General features: G+C 37.1%; 1 pseudogene; it reads left to right on the top strand.

Annotated features, from left to right (window-relative positions):
- The first annotated feature begins 2,108 nt into the window (after positions 1-2,108).
- On the top strand, positions 2,109-3,144 carry LOC131827824 (protein FAM133B-like; annotated as a pseudogene).
- Positions 3,145-20,311: the final 17,167 nt, after the last annotated feature.

Below are 20,311 nucleotides of genomic sequence, written 5' to 3' on the forward strand. Positions count from 1 at the left end.
CATAGACTTTTATCTGACTAACGGTTTTGAACTGAAAAAACCAGATTGAGCAGCACCGTCATTTGAAACAAAGTGTACTGGATGGCACATTACTAAGCCCGCTGAAAACCACATGGCTCTTGACTGGACTCTACCTCAGATTCTGCAGGACTGGGTCTGTGGACTGAGCCTTCCTCTCTCTCAGAGCAGTGAAGCTTCCCGAGCAGGGTCAGCGGCCCACAGCAATGGCCCACAGACGGAATGCTTGTCACGCCACCACAAGCTTCTTTTGCATTTGGGAAACAAAACACAAAAAATGAAGCTGTCATCACTGTTTTCGTTTTCACAAATCCTTAAGGGTGATACCAACTTCCATTATCCAGAAGTGGGGTAAAATCATAAACCATACAGTAAATGTGGTTAAAATCTTTGTAGCGCCCATAGCGCAGAACTCAGGCTGGTCAAGTAGGCTCAGACAGGCCTAGCGATTTTTCCCACGCATTGGCTATCCTTTCTCTGAGAAGCTAGTCTTGTTCTACAGTTCAGCCAGTTGCTGGCTGAGATTCTGTTCTAGGCTGAAGGACTTCCTGAAACATCTTTATCTTGAGTCTCCGAGGCCTGCCACGGCTCACAGGCCCTCCTGTTTTGTCCCACCGATGAAGTCAGTTTTCCTGAATATTGGAAAATAGCACTGGACAAAGCTGAATCTGTCTTTCTTCTCCTCTGCCAACCATGGCAGGGCAATTGCTTTTCTTGCCACTCATGCTTGAATTCTGCCTTTCAACTCCCAACATCCTCAACTAGAGGCTTGGCCAAAAGGGCCAATCCCCATTGGCTTAAGCAAGCAGGTGCATCCTGCTTCTGTTCCTGCCATTCTCGGCTTCTTCTCCATGGGTCCTGCATGTGGAGTTTTTCCTAGCACTTAACAGAACTGTAGGAAATGGTAAGACTACCCAATAAGGGACTGAACATCCTTCCCTCCATAAAGCACTCACATTATAATGAGAGGATTTCCGACAAACAGGAAGAGATACATCCAACAGCAAACAAGTAACTTACTTAAAAAAAAAAAAAATTAGAAGCAAGAAAGCCAAGAGACAATGATAATTGATTGGAGAGTTCAAAGAAAGCTGAAACCCAAGCTCATGTTGGAAGAAGTCAGGATTCAAGCTGAATCAAGGATCTAACTGCAGAGGGTCTTGAGGAATTAAGTCCATGGTAACACTGGGAAGGGGGAGATGCAGATGCAGCTGAGACAGTGATTAAGAACTCTTTGGGTTCCCAGATCTCCCTTCCCTGCCCTATGCAGAAGGCTGACTGCAGGGTAATGACACCACCTTCCTTCAATTTAGGAGAAGCTGGAAGCTTTCTTCTTTGTGAAGAGGCTGAACCGGGTAGGTTCTGAACTCAGGGACACAGGACATAGATGTGGGGAGTGCTGTATTATAAACTGGAAGATTAAGTGAATGACTATTCTGAATTATAAAACTCCTCTCTCCGTTTCCCCATTTGGGTCCTAGAATGCTATTCACCAGGCTTTTATCTTCCAAGCAGGAGAATGGAGCTTTCTTCCCTCAGGACAAAGTTCTTCAGATGAGGAATTTTCCCTCCTGAAATGTCCCAGCCACTCACCCTTCAAAGAAGCCAGCTAGACCAGAAACACCCACACAAATGTCTCATCAGCTGCATATGCCTCATTCATAATTATGATCAGTACCCAAAGGTCAGCAGATAATAGAGGAAAGCTACAAGCATGAAATCCCAAAGTAAAAAGGTGGAAAAAAAAAAAACCCGAAAAACCAAAACAACAAATACCTTTATTTTTTTAAAGATTTTATTTATTTATTTATTTGACAGAGAGAGAGATGGCAAGTAGGCAGAGAGGCAGGCAGAGAGATGAGGGAAGCAGGCTTCCCATTGAGCAGAGAGCCCAGTGCAGGGCTTGATCCCAGGACCCTGAGATCATGACCTGAGCAGAAGGCAGAGGCTTAACCCACTGAGCCACCCAGGCACCCAACAAAAACTTCTAGAAAATAATGTCCCCCGCCCCCCAAATCTAAAAAAGCCATAAAGCTCTCTGGTCTGATCTCTCTCGGTGTCTGCTCAGTCAGTCCCACACCACGGGGAAGCAGAACAATCAAGTAATCTATATGAACCCAATAGCAATGCCCAGATCAAGGGGTCCAAACCAGTGTTCACAGCCAATGATCCAAGATTATCTGAAGTGACCAAGGCCTACCTGGGAAGAAGTGAAAGAACAACTAGAAAAGAAAAAGGCTCCAAGGCATTGGCTGAATTTGAAGAAAAAAATAAATGAAAACTGGAAGAAAGAACTAGAAAGATGCAGGGACACAGGGTGAAATTATTAAGGGGGAAATGAGAGCTCATAAAAAAAAAAAGACAGAAAAGAAAAGAGAAAAGGAGATATCTGGTAGGTATCTTCTTCATCAGGCTCTCATTCTTCTGGGCTCTCTATTCTGTTCCATTGATCTATGTGTCTGTTTTTGTGCCAGTACCATGCTGTCATTCTTCTGGAAATTCTTCTGATTATAAAGGTGAGGATAAAAAGCAAAGAAAAACAAAAAGGACCATTCACAAAAGCTTCTGAAAGTTCCATGTCAGAAACTGAACCGGATAGTAAGGATAGTTTAAAAAAGAAAAAGAAGTCAAAGGACGCAACTGACAAATAAAAGGATATGAACAGATTCAGCAATATATATATATATATATATATATATATTGAAAATATATATATATATATATTGAAAATATATATATATATATATATTGAAAATAAATCTTTATCATCTATCATCTGAGTCCTTATTAGAATTAGATTATATTAAGAAGGTACAAGCAAAAAAGAAGAAAAGCAGTGAAGAACAAGAAAAAGTAACAGAAAAAAAAAAGAAGCAGAAGAAACACAGAAGAAGAAAAAGAGAGCTTCTCGTTCAAGTTTGGACTCATGGTTGCAGTAAGAATAATAAGGATTCCCTTACAAAGAAAGTGCAATGTTTAAGGAAATTTCAACTGTGAAAATTATAACATAATTACTAAAATGCATGCATTTCCTTATTTTTAGAATTACTCCTGGACTATTCGGTAGCCACTTGGATGCTGATGTGTGAAAGGGCCATCATTGTTGCCTGCTTTTGGAATATCTAGTTTTTTCTCTTCTGGTGCTTAACAACTCTGAGAGATAATACACTGTAGTTGTGCTAGTGGTTAAGATACACGGGGATAAAGTTAATGCTTTTGACTAGAAGTATTAATGCTAAATCTACAGAAATAGAATTTTGATACATCATTAAGATGTAATTAGAAATGACCAGACGACTCTAGTTAACATTTTTGAAATAACATTTTGAAATAAGCTTACATTGGTATCTCAGAATCTTTACTCTGTAGGTAAGTGTATTTTCCCCCACACTTATCTACTTTTATTTACCTGATGAGGGAGCTTTCGGGGTGGGGGGGTGGCTTGCTATCTCTTTAACTAGGAGAATAGCGGAATAGCGTGTTTTTTATCCTCACATTCTATTAAAAAAATGATTTTATTTATTTATTTGACAGAGAGAGATAGTGAGAGAGGGAACACCAGCAGGGGGGGTGGGAGAGAAAGAAGCAGGTTTCCCACTGAGCAGGGAGCCCAATGTGGGACTCTATCCCAGGGCCCTGGGATCATAACCTGAGCCCAAGGCAGATGCTTAACAACTGAGCCACCCAGGTGCCCCTCACATCCTACTTTGTGGACACAACAGCCATGCTTCAGGGGAGGTCAGAGCTGGGTATAGCAGTCCTGTCCTTTGATATCCTTGGACTCTTGTTATTTGCTGTTTTCAGTGAACCAGAGAAATAGTCCTTTGCAGCATGACAGAGCCTCAGAAGCTCTGAGATTTTCCTCCACTTCAACAATACTGCATGTTTTCTAGCATTAGAATATGTTATAACATTTAAATTAATTTTGACCGCATGTTGGTTTTAGAGAGGAATCTTTTCAAATAGACACTGGTACTTTTTGAACTTGTCAGCTAAACATTCTAAAATGCATGTTTTATACTGCTAGGTTTTAACCAGTCAGGAAAATTTTATGTAACCTGTGATAGTTATTTTATTTTTGTATGAATTTTGGTTTGGCTGCAATATTTGGCTTTTATTAACTCTTTATTCTTGCTATCTTAAATTCCTTACTATCTCAAATGGCATACATGCCAAGATACTTAGCTTGTTAAAAAAGCAAACTTTTGATTTTTTTGGAAACAGCTTATATTGAAGCTGAGACCTGCCATAAACAAGTTGAGTGGCAGGCCTGGTGTGCCGTGTCTTGTTACATGAAGCTATTGCCAGAATCTTAGTTAATATAATATTTTAAAAGTTTGTCTTTTTATATTCATAACGAATTATGACAAGTGAGAATTACATTATTATACTTCCTGTGTCATATTTTACTTAGACTTTGTGCTTTATATCTACTGCTGAATTTACTAGTACTTTTAAAAGGAATTGATAAATCATTTTCACTTTATATTTTAATATAGTTATAACATGAAATATAATTTAAAGTACAATTTTGTCTGCTATAGAGGGTATGCTAATTATAATGGTATATGCACAACACATTTTGGCATAAGAGGCTGGATAACTATTTTACTTAAAAAAAAAACCCACATTGGGGCACCTGGGTGGCTCAGTGGTTAAGCCTCTGCCTTCGGCTCAGGTCATGATCTCAGGGTCTTGGGATCGAGCCCCGCATCGGGCTCTCTGCTCAGCGGGGAGCCTGCTTCCCCCTCTCTCTCTCTGCCTGCCTCTCTGACTACTTGTGATCTCTGTAAAATAAATAAATAAAATCTTTAAAAAAAAACACATTAAAAAAATGTAAAAAACCCTACTGCTATAACTGTTATCTTTAGAGAGATAAGGTGGTGAAGCCATGAACAGTATGCAATAAAAAAGGAGTATTACTTTCGGATCAATAAAGATATTCTAGAAATTAAAAATGCAATACAAAAAGAGGATGTCTGATAAAAAGATCGATGATAAAGTAGAGAAGGTTCCCAAAAACTCGTAATAAAAGAAATGGATTCTAGAAGAAAAAAGTTAAAAAAAAGAAAGATTAGTTCAAGAGATTCAACATCCAAAATATAAGAATTCCCTCATACCAAAACAAACAAACAAACAACATAAAAAGACAAAACCAGGATGGGAAGAATAGAAAAAAATCATCTGAAGAAAATTGCTCAAAAATGAAGAATCTAAGCATTTAGATTTGAAAGGGTCCAATGATGCTCAGCAGAGAGAGTGAAGGAGGCCCAGATCAAGGCCAAACATAATGAAATCATGAGTAAAGAGAAGAGACGACCTCAAAAACTTACAATATTTAAATTAAAAAAAAGAGAGAGAGAGAGAGAGAATCAAAATGGCATTAGATTTCTCAAGAGAAACACTGCAAGCCAAAGGCATCATGGCAATGTCTCTAATATTGCATGGAAAATGAATTTGCAGCTTAGAATTCTATGCTTTCTTGTTAAACAAGGTACAAGTAGAATAAAAACAAATTTTAGGTATGTGTGATGGCTAATTTTGTATGTCAACTTGGTTAGGCCACAGTGCCTAGATATGTGGTCAAACATTATTCTAAATGTTTCCATGAGGATGTTTTTGGCTGAGATTAAAATTTAAATCAGTGCACTGTGAGGAAAGCAGGTAGCTTTGCATCACGTGGATGGGCCTCATCCAAATAGCTGAGAATCTGAATAGAACAAAAGACTGACATCCCTGGAGCAAGAGGGAATCCTACAGCAGATGACTGCCTTTTAGACTTGAACTGCAACATTGGCAGGAAGTTCTGGGTCTCCAGCCTGACAAAACTTGAACCTTAACTGCAGCATTAGCTCTTCTCTGGGTCTCTATTTTACCAGCTCATAGAGCTTGAACTTGCCAGGTTCCATAATCACATGATCCAATTTCTTAAAATAAATCTATCTACACACACACACACACACACACACACACACACACACACCCTATTGATTTGGTTTCACTAGAGAATCCTAATAAAGAATTTATCATAATTTCACTTTCCATGCATTGGAAGAATGCATTGCACCCAATCATAAGAGTAAACAAAGAGAGAAAGACACTGCATCCAGGACACAAGGGACTCAACAGAACTGAGCACATAAGGGAATTCCCAGGCTAAAGGGGAAGGAAGAGCCTGTGATAAGACAGCTGTACCACAAGCCAGAAAACAACTAGGTTCATCAGGAGCAGAGGTGAGGGCTCCAGAGAGATGTATGTCTAAGTCAGAGAGAGAGCGAGAAAGACAGGAAAGGAGAAAGAAACTCATAGACAATGGAAGAGTTGACTGGAGAGGTGGAGAATTTGGGGAAAAATTAGTGATAGATACACATAAAGTAAGCAACTGAGAAAAAGGATAATGACCTCATCAGAAAATAAAAAGCAATGTAAGAAAGGATAAGTTTTCTTTGTATACTACATAGTTGGGTCAGTACTTATACAGTATACATCAAATTGTAATCTTACCAAAAACTATGACTGAGGAATTGGAAAAAATGGGAAAATGAGAAAGGGGGAAAATGATCTTTCAAAGTAGAAGGTCAATAGATATTATCTACAGTTTAGAAAATCAAATATTGGTATACAGTTTATTTTATTTTATTTATTTATTTTTTTTTGAGAAATGAGGGCAAGTACTAGAAAAAAACCACCTAAGAAAAATAGCTAAAGGAATTGAAAGTGGCTGCCTCCTAGGAATAACAAATGAGTATATGTAGGGATGAGACAGAAAGAAACCTTTTTAAAATTATAAGTCTTATAGAATTATTTTAATATTTTAATAAAGATAGTATTTATGTATAGCTTTCATTAAAACAAAGTTAACTTATAAAACTAAAATTAATTGGAAAAATAGGAAAAAAAGAACTACTATTACATATGTTTTTATGGCATCATCTTATATAGAGAGGAAGAGTCTGTTTTTCTCTTGCTTGCTGGCCCAATTTTGTAGCTTCTTTAGTGTTAAAATAGAATGTTTGGGTTCAATGACAAGATAATAAATTTTAAAATATTTTTAGGAAAGAAGATCGTTAGGAAACTGTCCACATTCAGGTAGGGTGGATATTACACATGTGCTTCTTCATCTATTGACTCTACAAATTTAACAATGCAGAAAAATTTCAAAAGTAGACAGTAGCTCACTGGCCAAATCTGACTTGCAGATATAATTTATGTGGCTTGTATAGTTTTCTAGAAAAAAAAATAAAAATTGTACCTGTATTTAACATGTGGAAGATTTAGCATAAAAATTTTAAAGATTGGCTTCTCCTAGGGAATTGTAAGATTTGACTACTTTGGGTCCACATCCCCTCATGGCCACACTGGCAGAAGCTGAATGAGGGACAAGGTAAATTAAGATTCACCCACATGCCATCATATAGGAGCAACGATGCTCTTTATGCAATGAAAAATTAACACAAATGTATATTAATATGTTAGAAAACCCATGAAGGTAGAGAATATTGCATGTAGTATGCTACCATTGGATAAAAAGAAAATATTTAAGTTTATGTATCTGCTGGAACATGTACAGAATAGCTCGGCAAGCACGCACAAGCAATAGGTAACATCTGAAGATAGGATGTGGTATCTGGGACACAGGATGAAGGGAGATCTTTTTACCTTCTGTAACTGTTGAATACTGAATTATGTGAATACACCTTAAAAAAAAAAGTACTTAAAAAATTCAGGATTTCTTAGCTCCAGAAATATAAATAAGTATATACATGAATATGAGTATATAACTTAGAAATATGAATATATTTTTATATATAATATATTCTTTATAGTATATATTCATATGAATATATAAATATTTCCCTCTTCTGATTGAATGTTTTATTCTCATTTCACCATTAGAAGACAGAAGATATATAAAATCAATTCTGTCTTGCACTTAAAAACATAATCCTGAAAACCTCCAACTCTTTCAAGATTTTCCCTGTTCTTTTTTGGATCTTTATATGCACTGCTGAAGAGATTCCTTCCATGCCTATATGATTAAAGCAGCCAAAGAAATGTTAGAGACACCAAATTATTGAATCTGCACAGTGTTAGATTAACTAAGAGTTAAAAATACCTATTTTTCAAAGGCAAATACAAAAGTCTAATAATCTAATGAAAGAATTTTTAGTGTTCCCACTAAATTGCATTTAAGTGTATCTTTGCTATACCAGATTATCAAATATTTTTTTTCCACTTGTATGTACCACGTTGGTCATCAGAAAGCCTCTCCTTCGGATTAAGATGCTCAAAGATGTCATACAGAATGCTGATCTCCATTTCCTTCTGTTGATGTTTGACCTTTTCCTAGTCCTTTTAATTCTTTGATTTCAATTCCAGTTAAATGGAACTCTTATGTAGCTCAATTGTAAGTGAGTGGCTGGATCTTCTGTACCTACTGACTCAGTCTTGTTTTACGTTAAGTCCAGAAGTTGGGCAGACATGGGAGCCATGCACACAAGTACTTTCCAGGGAGTGATGCTAAGGTGGCTGAACAACACAGCCATCAGCTCAGTGAACTGGAAAACCATTGAAGTATTAGACAAGATCCCAGTGCAAGGATCAAGGACAGTGATAGACTTGGGGAGAGTCCATTTTGGCAGAAGATCAGAAGGACTCCATACAGAAAAGTAGATAAAGAGTAAATGAAGTTAAAGAGTTTCATCTTCACCTAATTCTTTGATTTTTCTCCTCTAGCAAGGTTAAGGTCTCTGTTTTTAATTTTTATTTCTTTCATGTCAGAGTTTAATTTCTGTTTAAAAGACATCAGAGAATAAAGAGGCAGAGCAATATTTATCTGAATGGGGTGATGACTTTTAAAACTGAAATGACAGGAATATTAGCTATACTACTTTTCTGAAACTTTTAGATTTGCAACATTTTTCTTGATTAAGACAGTAATAGTATCATAATAGTATTTTTACAAGTAAATAACTATTATAAAGAATGACCCTAATATTTTAACACTTGATATGATCAGTAAAAAGGAACAGCAAAGTAATACCAGAGACAGATGCTCAGGACAATTAAATGTGTTTACAGTGTCTTTTAAAATCAGAGTTGTAAAGGAGATAGATGAGCATACAGAAGCCATTAAAGTATGCTGGGTTATTAAAAATAATTAAAACCAGTATCTTTCCCCTACCTCTTACCTAACTATTTTGAGCTTCTAAACTGCTATACAATAAACTGTTGCTTTTGACTAGAACACTTTCTGTCCTAGATGGAAAGGAGCATAGCATAGTGGTTATTTAACAATATGGGTTCAAGATAAAGATTGCCCAGGTTCTAATTCTAGCAGCACCATTAGCAAGATCCATGACTTTGGGAAATATTCTCATTCATCCCTGCAGGGGCTCTTTCCTCATGGGTGAAGTAGGGATGAAAACAGTAATTACCTAATAGATTTATTAGAAGTATTAAGTGTAATAACAACTAAAAAAATTAAAATGGTATATTGTAATTACTTAATAAATATTAGACATTATTATTCCAGCTGCACTCAAAGAGTTCTTTAATTTTTGTGGTGTACTTTATAGCAAAGATGTGCCCAACTTTCCACCGTTTGGAGGGCATAACAAAGGTGATTAAGCTGTAAAAAAAAAAAAAAGATTAATCTGCTACTTTATAATAATACTGATGGGAGAACAACTGGTCCCTGCAGATAACTTCTGTGGCTGATAAAACTCTAGTGTCGAGTTTTTATGGCAAAGATCCCTTTTGCAGAAGTGATTTTGATTTTTGCTTCTTTCACAAAGGTTGCTTCTGTATACCCCAGGGAATTTTGGTTATATTGAGCTTGCAACAACATTAACAGTTCAAAGCTAAAGTTGTTGGCAAGCAAGAAAAGTTGTGATTTTGTAGACAATCTAGTTTTACTCATTTTTTGGGTCGGAGCCATATTCTTTTGTGACTTTCTACATCCTAAACAGAAGCAGAACTAACTTGGACATTATTTTGTTGAGTAATTTTTATTTTCCAGTGTCTCTCTCCTTTAATCCTAGAAGTCCTATTATTCTGTCACATGTGTTGGTTCACATGTGTTCGTTCAATTTTTTTCAATCTTTTGATCTTTGTTCTTCTGTTTGGATAATTTTCTAGTAGTTTATGGATCCTTTCTTCTGTAATCAGCTATTAAAGCCTGCCAGTAATTTTTTCATATTATATAATATACTTTTTAGTTCTAAAATTTCCATTTGGTTCTTTTTCAATAGATTCTATTTCTCTGCTTACATTTTAAATGTGTTTATCTATTATAAATGTGTTTTCCTTAGTGTTCCTCAGCATAGTTAAAATAACTGCTTTAAAATCCTTGTCTGCCAATTTCAGTATCTGGGTCAATTTAAGTCAGAATTGATTGAAAGTATTTTCTCTTGAGTATGATCACACTTGCCTCTTTCTTCATATGTCTAATAATGATAATATTCTAGACATTGTGAATTGAAAAGACTCTGGATTGTGTTTTATTCCTCCGAAAAGTATTCATTTTGTTGTTTCAACAAACAGTTAGTTTGGCCAAACTATATCTTCAAATGTAATTCCTGCATGGGCAACAAGTGAATACCAATGAAGCATACGTAGTTCAGGGAATCAGCCATAATTTTGGACAAAATTTTAGACACAGAATTTAGAATTCCTTCCTGTATCTCTCCCATTTTCTGAACATCATTGCTCATTTTCCAGTTACCAAGGTCACACCAAATTCTGTCTTCTGGATTTCTGTTGTTTTTCTGAAGATTTAGTCACCTTTCTTGGGGTTTATTGGAGCCTGTCCTCAGGCAAAAATAGTATGTAAGTTAATTTTTTAAAATCAAACAAGTATAAAAATGAAAAACTGGAGTTCTGGTTCAAGACAGTGATGCAGAAGGATCCTGAATTCACCTCCTCTCACAAACACACTGAATTTACAGGTATGTGTGGACCATTTTCTTATGAAAAAAATCCCCAAACTAGCTGATTGACACATACATATAGGGTGAATGAGAAAAAAACCCTCATCAAAGTGGGTAGGAGAAGCCGAGATACAACTTTTGTTTCTTTTTTTTAAATGAAGTATAGTTGACACATAGTGTAGTTTCAGATGTACAACATAGTGATTTGACAAGTTTATATGTTATGTTATTATGCTATACTCACCACAAGCGTAGCTACTGTTTGTCACCATATAACACTATTACAATTCCAATGACTATAATCCCTCCATTGTACCTTTTATCCCTGTGATGCACTTTTTCCATATCCAGAAGCCTATAGTTGAGACACAAGTGCTATAAAGCCCATCCCCAGAGCATCAACCCACAACTGGGAACAAACTCACAACACCAAATCTCCCTGAAGGATGAAGGGTTGGAATCTTACATTTGGCACTTTTAAGACCTGGAGCTGAGAGAAAACCCCCCCAAACATCTAGCTTTGCAAACCAGTGGGACTTGGGTCCATAAGACCCACAAGGCTATAGCAAACTGAAAAACAGTTCTTAAAATTTCCCAAGGTCTTGCCCATCTCAGGGCCCAGCACAGAGGCAAGCAAACAGAAAGTGCCCCGACTTTGTGTGAAAAGTCTTATTTTCTAATCTTAAAGCATTGAGCTGGGAGGCAGGCATCTAATTTAACATACATGTAGAGGTACTTTCTGGGTACAGAGGCCATTGGGTACCATTTTTGCACTCTCTTTCTGCTTTGCTCCAGCTTGAGAATATCTCTAAGAACTTGTATACTCCTAGAAGAAAACACAGGGGTAAGCTATTAACATTGTTCTTGGTGATAATGTTTTATATTTGACAATAAAAGTAAAGGTAACAACAGCAAAAATAAACAAGTGTGACTACAACAAATAAAAGAATTCTCAACAGCAAAAGTAATGATAAACAGAATGAAAAGACAACCTACAGAATGGGAAAGTATATATACAAACCATATATCTGGTATGGGGCTAATATAAAAAATACATAAAGAACTCATAGAACTCAATAGAAAAAAAACCAATTTGATTAAAAAATAAACAGAGGATCTGAATAGACATTTTTCCAAAGAAGACATATAAATGGAATGTACATGGTATATACATGGAATGTACAGGTACATGGAATAGTGCTTAGTATCATTAATGGTCAGGAAAATGCAAATCAAATCCACAGTGAAATACCACTTCATACCACTTAGAATAGCTTTTATCAAAAAAGATAAGAAATAACAAGTGTTAGGAAAGAGATGGGAAAAGATTTACAGGCATGCCTTGGAGACATGATGGCTTAAGTTAAGACATTATGGCTTTATTGCAGACGACTGCAATAAAGCAAATATTAGAATAAAGCAATGAAGTCTGGGTTTCCCAGCATACACAAAAGTTATGTTTACACTGTACTATAGTCTACTAAGTGTGCAATAGCATTGTGTTAAAGATTTTATTTACATATATATAAATATATATATATATATATATATATATATATAAAAACACACACACACACATATATATATATACCTTAATTAAAAATAGTTTATTCCTAAAAAATGCTAACCATCATCAGAGTTTTCAGAAGATCATAATCTTTTTGCTGGTGGAGGATTTTGCCTCCATGTTAATGACTTCTGACTCATTAGTTTGCTGGTTGCAGAAGGCTGGGGTGGCTCTGACAATTTCTTAAGATAAAGCAACAATGCAAAAGAAAATCTACTGAGTCTTTTCATAAACCGTAAACCATAAATCATAAATCATAAACTTTTCTCTGTAGCAATCTGATAACATTTTACCCACAGTAGAACTTCTTTCCAATGTAGAGTCAGTCCTCTCAAAAACACAGCCCCTGTTTCATCAATTGAGTTTATGCAATATTCTAAATCCTTTGTTGTCATTTCAATAATTTTCATAGGCTCTTTACCATGAGCAGATTCCATCTTAAGAAACCACTTTTTTATAGGTGATTAATAGTACACTTATCTTGATGAGCACCAAGTAATTTGTAGAACTGTTCAAACATTATATTGTATACCTGAAACTAATATAACACTATATGTTAATTATATTTCAATTTAAAAAAGAAATGACTTTCTTCATTTATCCATAAGAAGAAATTCTTCATCTGTTCGAGGATTTATCAGGGGTTGCAGCAATTCAGTCACATCTTCAGACTCCAGTTATAATTCAAGTTCTCTTGCTATTTCCAAACCATCTGCTGTTACTTCCTCTACTGAAGCCTTGAACCCCTCAAAGTCATCCATAGAGCTTGGAATCAACTTCTTCCAAACTCTTGTTAATGTTGATATTTGAACCTCTTCCTATGAATTTCAAATGTTCTTAGCCATCTAGAATGGTGAATCATTTTCCAGAAGGTATTCAATTTACTTTGCCCAGATCCATCAGAGGAATTGCTCACTATGGTAGCTATTGCCTTAAAAATGTATTTCTTAAATAATAAGACTTGAAAGATGTAATTACTCCTTGATCCATGGGCTGCAGAATGGTTGTTGTATTAGCAGGTATGAAAACATGATCTTTTTTTATCTCCATCAGAGCTCTTAGATGACCAGGTACATTGTCGGTGAGCAGCCATATTTTGAAAAGAATTTTTTTTTTCCCCCTGAGCAGCAGGTTTCAATAGTGGGCTTAAACTATTAAATAAACCATATTGTAGACAGATGTGCTGTCATCCAGACTCTGTTTGTCATTTGCAGAGTACATCCAGAGTAGATCTAGCATAATTCTCAAGAGCCCTAGATTTTCAGAATGGCCATTGAGCATTGGCTTCAACTTAATCACCAGCTGCGTTTGTCCCTAACCAGAGAGTCGGTCTGTCCTTTCAAGTTTTGAAGCCAGACATTGATTTACTCCCTTAGCTGTAAAAACCCAAGATGGCATCTTCTTCTAATAGAAGATTGTTTCATCTCCATTGAAAATGTGTTGTTTAGTGCAGCCACCCTTGTTAATCATTTTAGCTAGATCTTTTGGAGAACTTGCTCTAGCTTCCACATCAACACTTGCTGTTCCCCTTGCACTTTGATGCTATGGAGATAGGCTTTTTCCTATCTCCTATTCCTATCTCCTAGGAAATATTTCCTATTTAAACCTCATAAACCAACCTCTGTTAGCCCCAGACTTTTCTTCTGCAGCTTCCTCATGTCTTTCAGTCTTCAAATAATTGAAGTTATGACTTTGCTCTGGATTAAGCTTTGGGTTAAGGAAATGTGTTTGGTTTGATCTTCTATCCAGACCAAACTCTCTCCATATCAGCAAGTAAGAAAGACAGTTTTGCTTTCTTATCATCCATGTGTTCACTAGAGTATGACTCTTAATTTCCTTTAAGAACTTTTCCTTTGCATTCACAACCTGGCTAACTGGTGCAAGAAGCCTAGCTTTTGAACTCTCTTGGCTTTTGACATGCCTTCCTCACTGAGCTTAATCATTTCTAGCTTTTGACTTAACAGTCAAAAGCTAGAAATGACTCTCCCTTTCACTTGAAAATGTAGAGGCCATTGCAGGGTTATTAAGTGGCCTAATTTTGATGTTGTTGTGTCTCAGGAAACAGGGAGGTTAGAGGAGCAGAAGAGAGATGGGGAAACCACCAGTTGGTGGAGCAGTCAGAACATATGTCCCATTTCTTAACATCACTGTCTTATATGGGTGCAATTCATGGTGCCCTAAAACAATTACAATAGTAACATCAAAGACCACTGATCACAGATCACCGTAACAAGTAGTAATGAAAAGTTTTGAAATATTATGAGAATTACCAAAATGTGACACAGAGACATAAAGTGAGCAAATGCTGTTTGAAAAATAGCTGCAATAGACTTGTTCAACACAGAGTTGCCATAAAACTTCAATTTGTAAAAAATGCTCTGTGAAGCACTATAAAGCAAAGTGGAATAAAACAAAGCATGCCTAGGGTGCCTGGGTGGCTCAGTGGGTTAAAGCCTCTGCCTTCAGCTCAGGTCATGATCTCAGGGTCCTCGGATCCAGCCCCGCATCAGGTTCTCTGCTCAGCAGGGAGCCTGCTTCTTCTTTCTCTCTCTGTTCCTGCCTCTCTGCCTACTTGTGATCTCTGTCTGTCAAATAAATAAATAAAATCTTTTAAAAAAAGTATGCCTGTTACTCATTCATAGGTATGTATAATGTTAGCATCCTTTTAGCTCAGCTTCAAGAATGCCCTTAGCATTTCTTGTGAGGCCAGTGTAGTGGAGTTGAACCTCCACAGCTCTTTTTGTTTGGGAAAGTCTGTCTCTTTCATTTCTCAAGAACAGTTAAGCTGGGTCTAGCATTTCGTTAATAGTTTTTTTTCAATAGTTTGAATATATCTTCCTACCCTCTCCTGACTTGGAAAGTTTCTATTGAGAAATACACTTACAGTCTTACAGGAACAAACTTGAATTGTTCTTTCATAGTTCTGTCTGTCTTTGACTTTTGACAATTTAATTATAATGGGTCTCTATGTAACCCTTATTGGGTTCAACCTACTTGAAATCCTTTGGGCCTCAAGAATCTGGATGTCCATTTCTCTCCTCAAGTTTGGGAAGTTTTCAGCTATTATTAAACTTTCTACTCCTTTATCTTTCTCTTCTTCTTCTGGGATTCTAATAATGAATAGATTGTTTCTATTAATGGTATGTCATAATTCATATACACTTCTTCATTTTTTTCATTCTTTTTTTTTTTCCTTTTTTGCTTCTCTGACTGGACACTTTCAATGATCTACTTTTTAGCTCACTGATTATTTTGCTTGGCCAAGTCTATTGTTGAAAATCTTTTTGGAATTATTCAGTTCAGTCACTGTTTTCTTTGGCTCTAGGATTTTTGGTTTTGTTTTGATAATGCTATTTCTTTATTGATTATATTTTTCTTAGTTTTCCTAAGTTTGTTTAGTTGTCTGTGTGTTCTTGTAGTTGTAAGAGAATCATTCTGAATTCTTTATCAGTTCATAAATTTCCATTTCTTTATGGTAGGTTATTGGAGCTTTATTAATTTCCTTCGGTGGTACATTTTCTTGATTATTCACTTTCCCTCTGGCCTTACATTGGTGCCTACACATTTGAGGAAGTAAGCACCTCTTCCAGTCTTTACAGATTGGCTTCAACAGGGAAACCCCTCCAACAATCTGTTTTTCCAGAGACTCTGGGTGGGCTGCCTGGGGGTGCCTATGGTCAGGTTTGATGCTGCATTGCTTGAGCTCTCGTCTTTTATCTCAGTGAGAAGGTGGGCATGCCTGGTACATGGAGACATAGGGACTAGCCTGGTGGCAAGGGCAGTGGTGATGGGCCTAGGAGTTCAGTCTGTGTGGGCAGACTGCAACTTGGCTCTATAGGGGCTAATCAGGAATTAGGGACAACTGGGCTGGGTGCAGTATGTGAGTCCATGGGGACTTTTCTGCTACAGAGAGGGGCTAGCGTAGAGGCTGGGGTCATGGAAGCTGGTCTGGATCTAGGGAAAGCTAGGAGCTTGGGGCTGCAGTAGTAGGCCTATGGTCTGAGGCCTTGGGGACTGACTTGGAGGTTAGTAATTTTGGGGTTGTTCTGTCACTGGGTGGGCTGGGACACTAGATCTCTACGGACTAGCCTGATGCTATGGTGAACCCGAGGTCTGGTGCTATGGGTGCTGGTTTGGTGCTGAGTTTAGCTGAATTCCTGTGTCCATGGTAGTTGGCACTGCGTCTGACTGACAGCCTAAGTTCATGGAGTCTGGGTTCACATGGGTTAATTGAAACGTAGGACAACAGGAGCTACCTAGCTCTGAGATGCACTTAGAGGTTGGTTATTGAGAGCCTGCTGCCATGAGAGCTGCCTGAGGCAATGGGAAGCAGTTGGTCATGATTTGATCTGGGAGCCTGGTTGCATGGAAGCTACTTGGCGCCACTGGTTCTGGTCAGTTCCTGAATTCACTAGACCAGGTGCCTGGGCCACAGGAGCCACCTGGGGCTGCTGTACCCAGCTGGCACTGGGTTTGATGAGGAGCCTGAGTTTGCTAAACCTTCTGGGAGCTTGGTGCCATGGAAGCATCTAGGGTTTCAGGAGCCATTGGGGCTGCTAGATCTTACAGGTACCAGGTGAGCTGACAACCTAGGTTCCTGGGAACCCTCAGGGAGCACCCACAGCCATGGGAGTTGGCCTAGTGCCAGAGTGGGCTGATGGTGAAGAGTGGGTCCATGGTGAAGTCAGAACTCGCTTTATTTTCCTCTCATGGGGAGGGTCTCTCCTTTCGTGATGGCCAATCTGAACTTGTGGAAGGGGTAATAGAGGTAATGTGAATCTATCTTTTCTAATTGCCACAATGCATCTTTTTCTTATTCTGTGTTTCATTCAGGTGCTTGAATCCTTGGTTCTTGTGAAGGTATTTTTTCCTGCAGACAGTTGTTCAAACTGAAGTTGGTGGGGAGGGACATTGCTGCCATTTTGCTGTCTTCACTCTTCTACTTTTTACTTTTATTGTAAAAGTATTTAGTTTTATTTAAGGAGCCATTATGAAAGATTCTAAATAGACAAAACAAAATTGCTGTGCCATAGGGAAAAAATGCAGGAGAAATCTAACTCTAAAAAGAAACCATCACTTCATGTTAAAGGGAAACTTTATTTTTCTGAAACATAAATCCCTCCACACAACAGCTGTGAACTTCTAATTTAAGGACTCTTGGAAAATGTGTTTCTCCAGCTATGAGAGACATGTCCTCCCATTACTTAAAGACCAAGAGAGTAAGACAGAGATAAACAAAAATAGGATAGATTTTGATATAATTTACTCCATCCTTATCTATATAATTGACTCTTACTACTGCCCAAATATTTTATGCCTTTCACCTCTACTAGTTGTTTGCTTCCCATTCTCTGACCATTTCATTCACTTTAAACAGTTTCCTCCTATCTAGAATGCCCTCCAGATACTCAGTATAATTCACTTTCTGTAATACCCATGGTACTTGCATTCAAACCCATTTGGATCAATAATAATTCCATTCTATTAACAGTTTGTGTAATTTAAGCAAATTGTCCAGCATGAACCCTATAAACGCTGGAAATTTCATAGGCTTTACATGATAACAGTTGTACTTCTAGTTTTTCTGACTGGGAAAATAATGATATCCATTGATAATTAAATTAGTAAAAGGACCCCATGAAATACATCTGTGGTTCTTCAGAGTCCTGCATCTATAGGTTGGAAAATTGTTTGCATACTTAGGCCACATATTTCTTTTTCTAGTGTTTTCCTATGAAGATGTAATTTCTCAATTAGATTTTATTTCCATAAAATAATAATTATAGTTTGGACTATTTTATTGCCTATATTCTCAGTATGGTATAGATACTTCTTATTAGCTAAACAAGGGAATAGATGGCAATTCACCTGAATTTCTTATATTGCTATATACGTAGATAGTAATACACTTAACTAGTAATGTTATGTGGGCTAAAAACACATTATAGAAGCTAACATAACATGTAACTCAACAGACTTCAGGTAAAGAAGTCCTTGACAAGGCACCAGAATACACTCCTGCCAGTAATTTTCTAATTTTTAAGAGGCATTCATATCACTTGGAACTTTTGTTGAAATACAGATTCTGATTCAATCAACATGGAGAGAGATTGGAGAATTCTCAGAAGATGATGTTGCTGGTCTGTGGACAAGGCTTTAGTCCACCTGAATTCAGGTGACTTCATTTCCACAGCACCTTCAGAGAGTTCTTTATTGAGACATCAGGGGAAAAACGTTAAGAATCAAATGCCAATCTGGGTTGCTATATAGATTTAGTTAATAGTTAACAGTATTTCAGTTAACTAGCAAGATATTTAAGTAATGTCTCCTGATGATTTAATGACTTTATTTTCTCATTCTTCATCATTCTCTTTTGCACTGTTCTCTTTTGTCCAGAGCTTTCTGTGCCGGCCTTCCCTCCCCCCTCCCTCCGCCTTTCTCTTCCTTCTTATTTCTTTCTTTTCTTCTTCTTCTCCCTCTCCTCCCCCCTCCCTCCTCCCTCTCCCCCTTTTCTCTTCCTCTTCCTCCCCCTCCTTCTTCTTCTTTTGAGTTTCATGTGGCTCTCCCTGGCTACAGGAACCCCAAAATTGCTGGCTTGTTATTCAATGACTAATTATTATAGGACAAATTATTTCTACACTTATCTGTGAAATATACACTTAATTGTGAATAATAACTTTGCTTCTTTATATTTCTTCCTCATTCTCATTGTGTTGGAAGCTTTTGAATTATGGCTTGTTATTGGACGGTGTTTTTAGCAGATGTTAGCTAGAAACATCACTTTTTTTTTTGCCTAAACGAGAAATGACTCCCCTCTGTGTATGAGAGGAGATAATATATTTGCTCTGTGATTTTTGATAAAAAGCCTAGTTTCTGAGATGCATTTAGAAAATCATCACCTCTCAAAACCCAAATATACTGTTCTCATATTGGCTATCCTCATTTCTACTTTAAAATACGCCAGTAAAATCAAACTGTTTCTTACTGACAGCTGTTTATGAGACACTGGCAAAGGAAAGCATTTATCTCATCTTGGTCCTCTAGATGAGATGAATTCTCCTCTGGTTTAAGTCTCTCTTGATTAGATACTTCTTTACCATCCTTCCTGTTCATATTTATAATTAGTATATCATAGAAGACAACATCTGAAAGCTTGGCAAGGAGAGGTGGCATCTGTCCTCTACATTCACATAATAAATTGTGGTTTATACTGTGAACCTTTATGCTTCATGTTGAAATTTTCTGATATTTACACATTTCCTCCAAACATACCATGCCATGCCATGCTATATTATACCATACCATACCAAAGATGGGAACAATTTTTTATTTACCTCTAGATATGTAGTTCAGGGGCACTGCATAATTCTTGGTGAAAGAAACAATATGATCTGCCATGCTCTTGGCCACCTGTATACTTTTGAAATCACTGAAGACCTAATCTGGAACACCAAGAACATGGAATATATATTTGTTTTTTAGTCAGAAAAAGAATGCACAGTTATAATGGGATAAAACTCTCCAGGAATTCACCTTGCACTCTGGCCCCACATCCTAGGCCTTTCCTCCAGACTTTTTTTTTTTTTTTTTCACCATTAGTCAACTCTTTAATATTGATAAACCCAATGCTCTGTCCTTAATTTCAATTTTTCTCTCTCTGTACTTTTTCCCTGCTCAAGTTCATGGTGTCATGATTGAAACTATAGTGATGGCTCCTCTTTCCCTGGCCCAGATCTCCTTTCTGGGCCTCAGGCCTATATATCTTATTGATTACTAGATGGCTCCACTTGAATGT

The sequence above is a fragment of the Mustela lutreola genome, chromosome 3 (assembly GCF_030435805.1).
Source record: "Mustela lutreola isolate mMusLut2 chromosome 3, mMusLut2.pri, whole genome shotgun sequence".
Classification (NCBI taxonomy): domain Eukaryota; kingdom Metazoa; phylum Chordata; class Mammalia; order Carnivora; family Mustelidae; genus Mustela; species Mustela lutreola.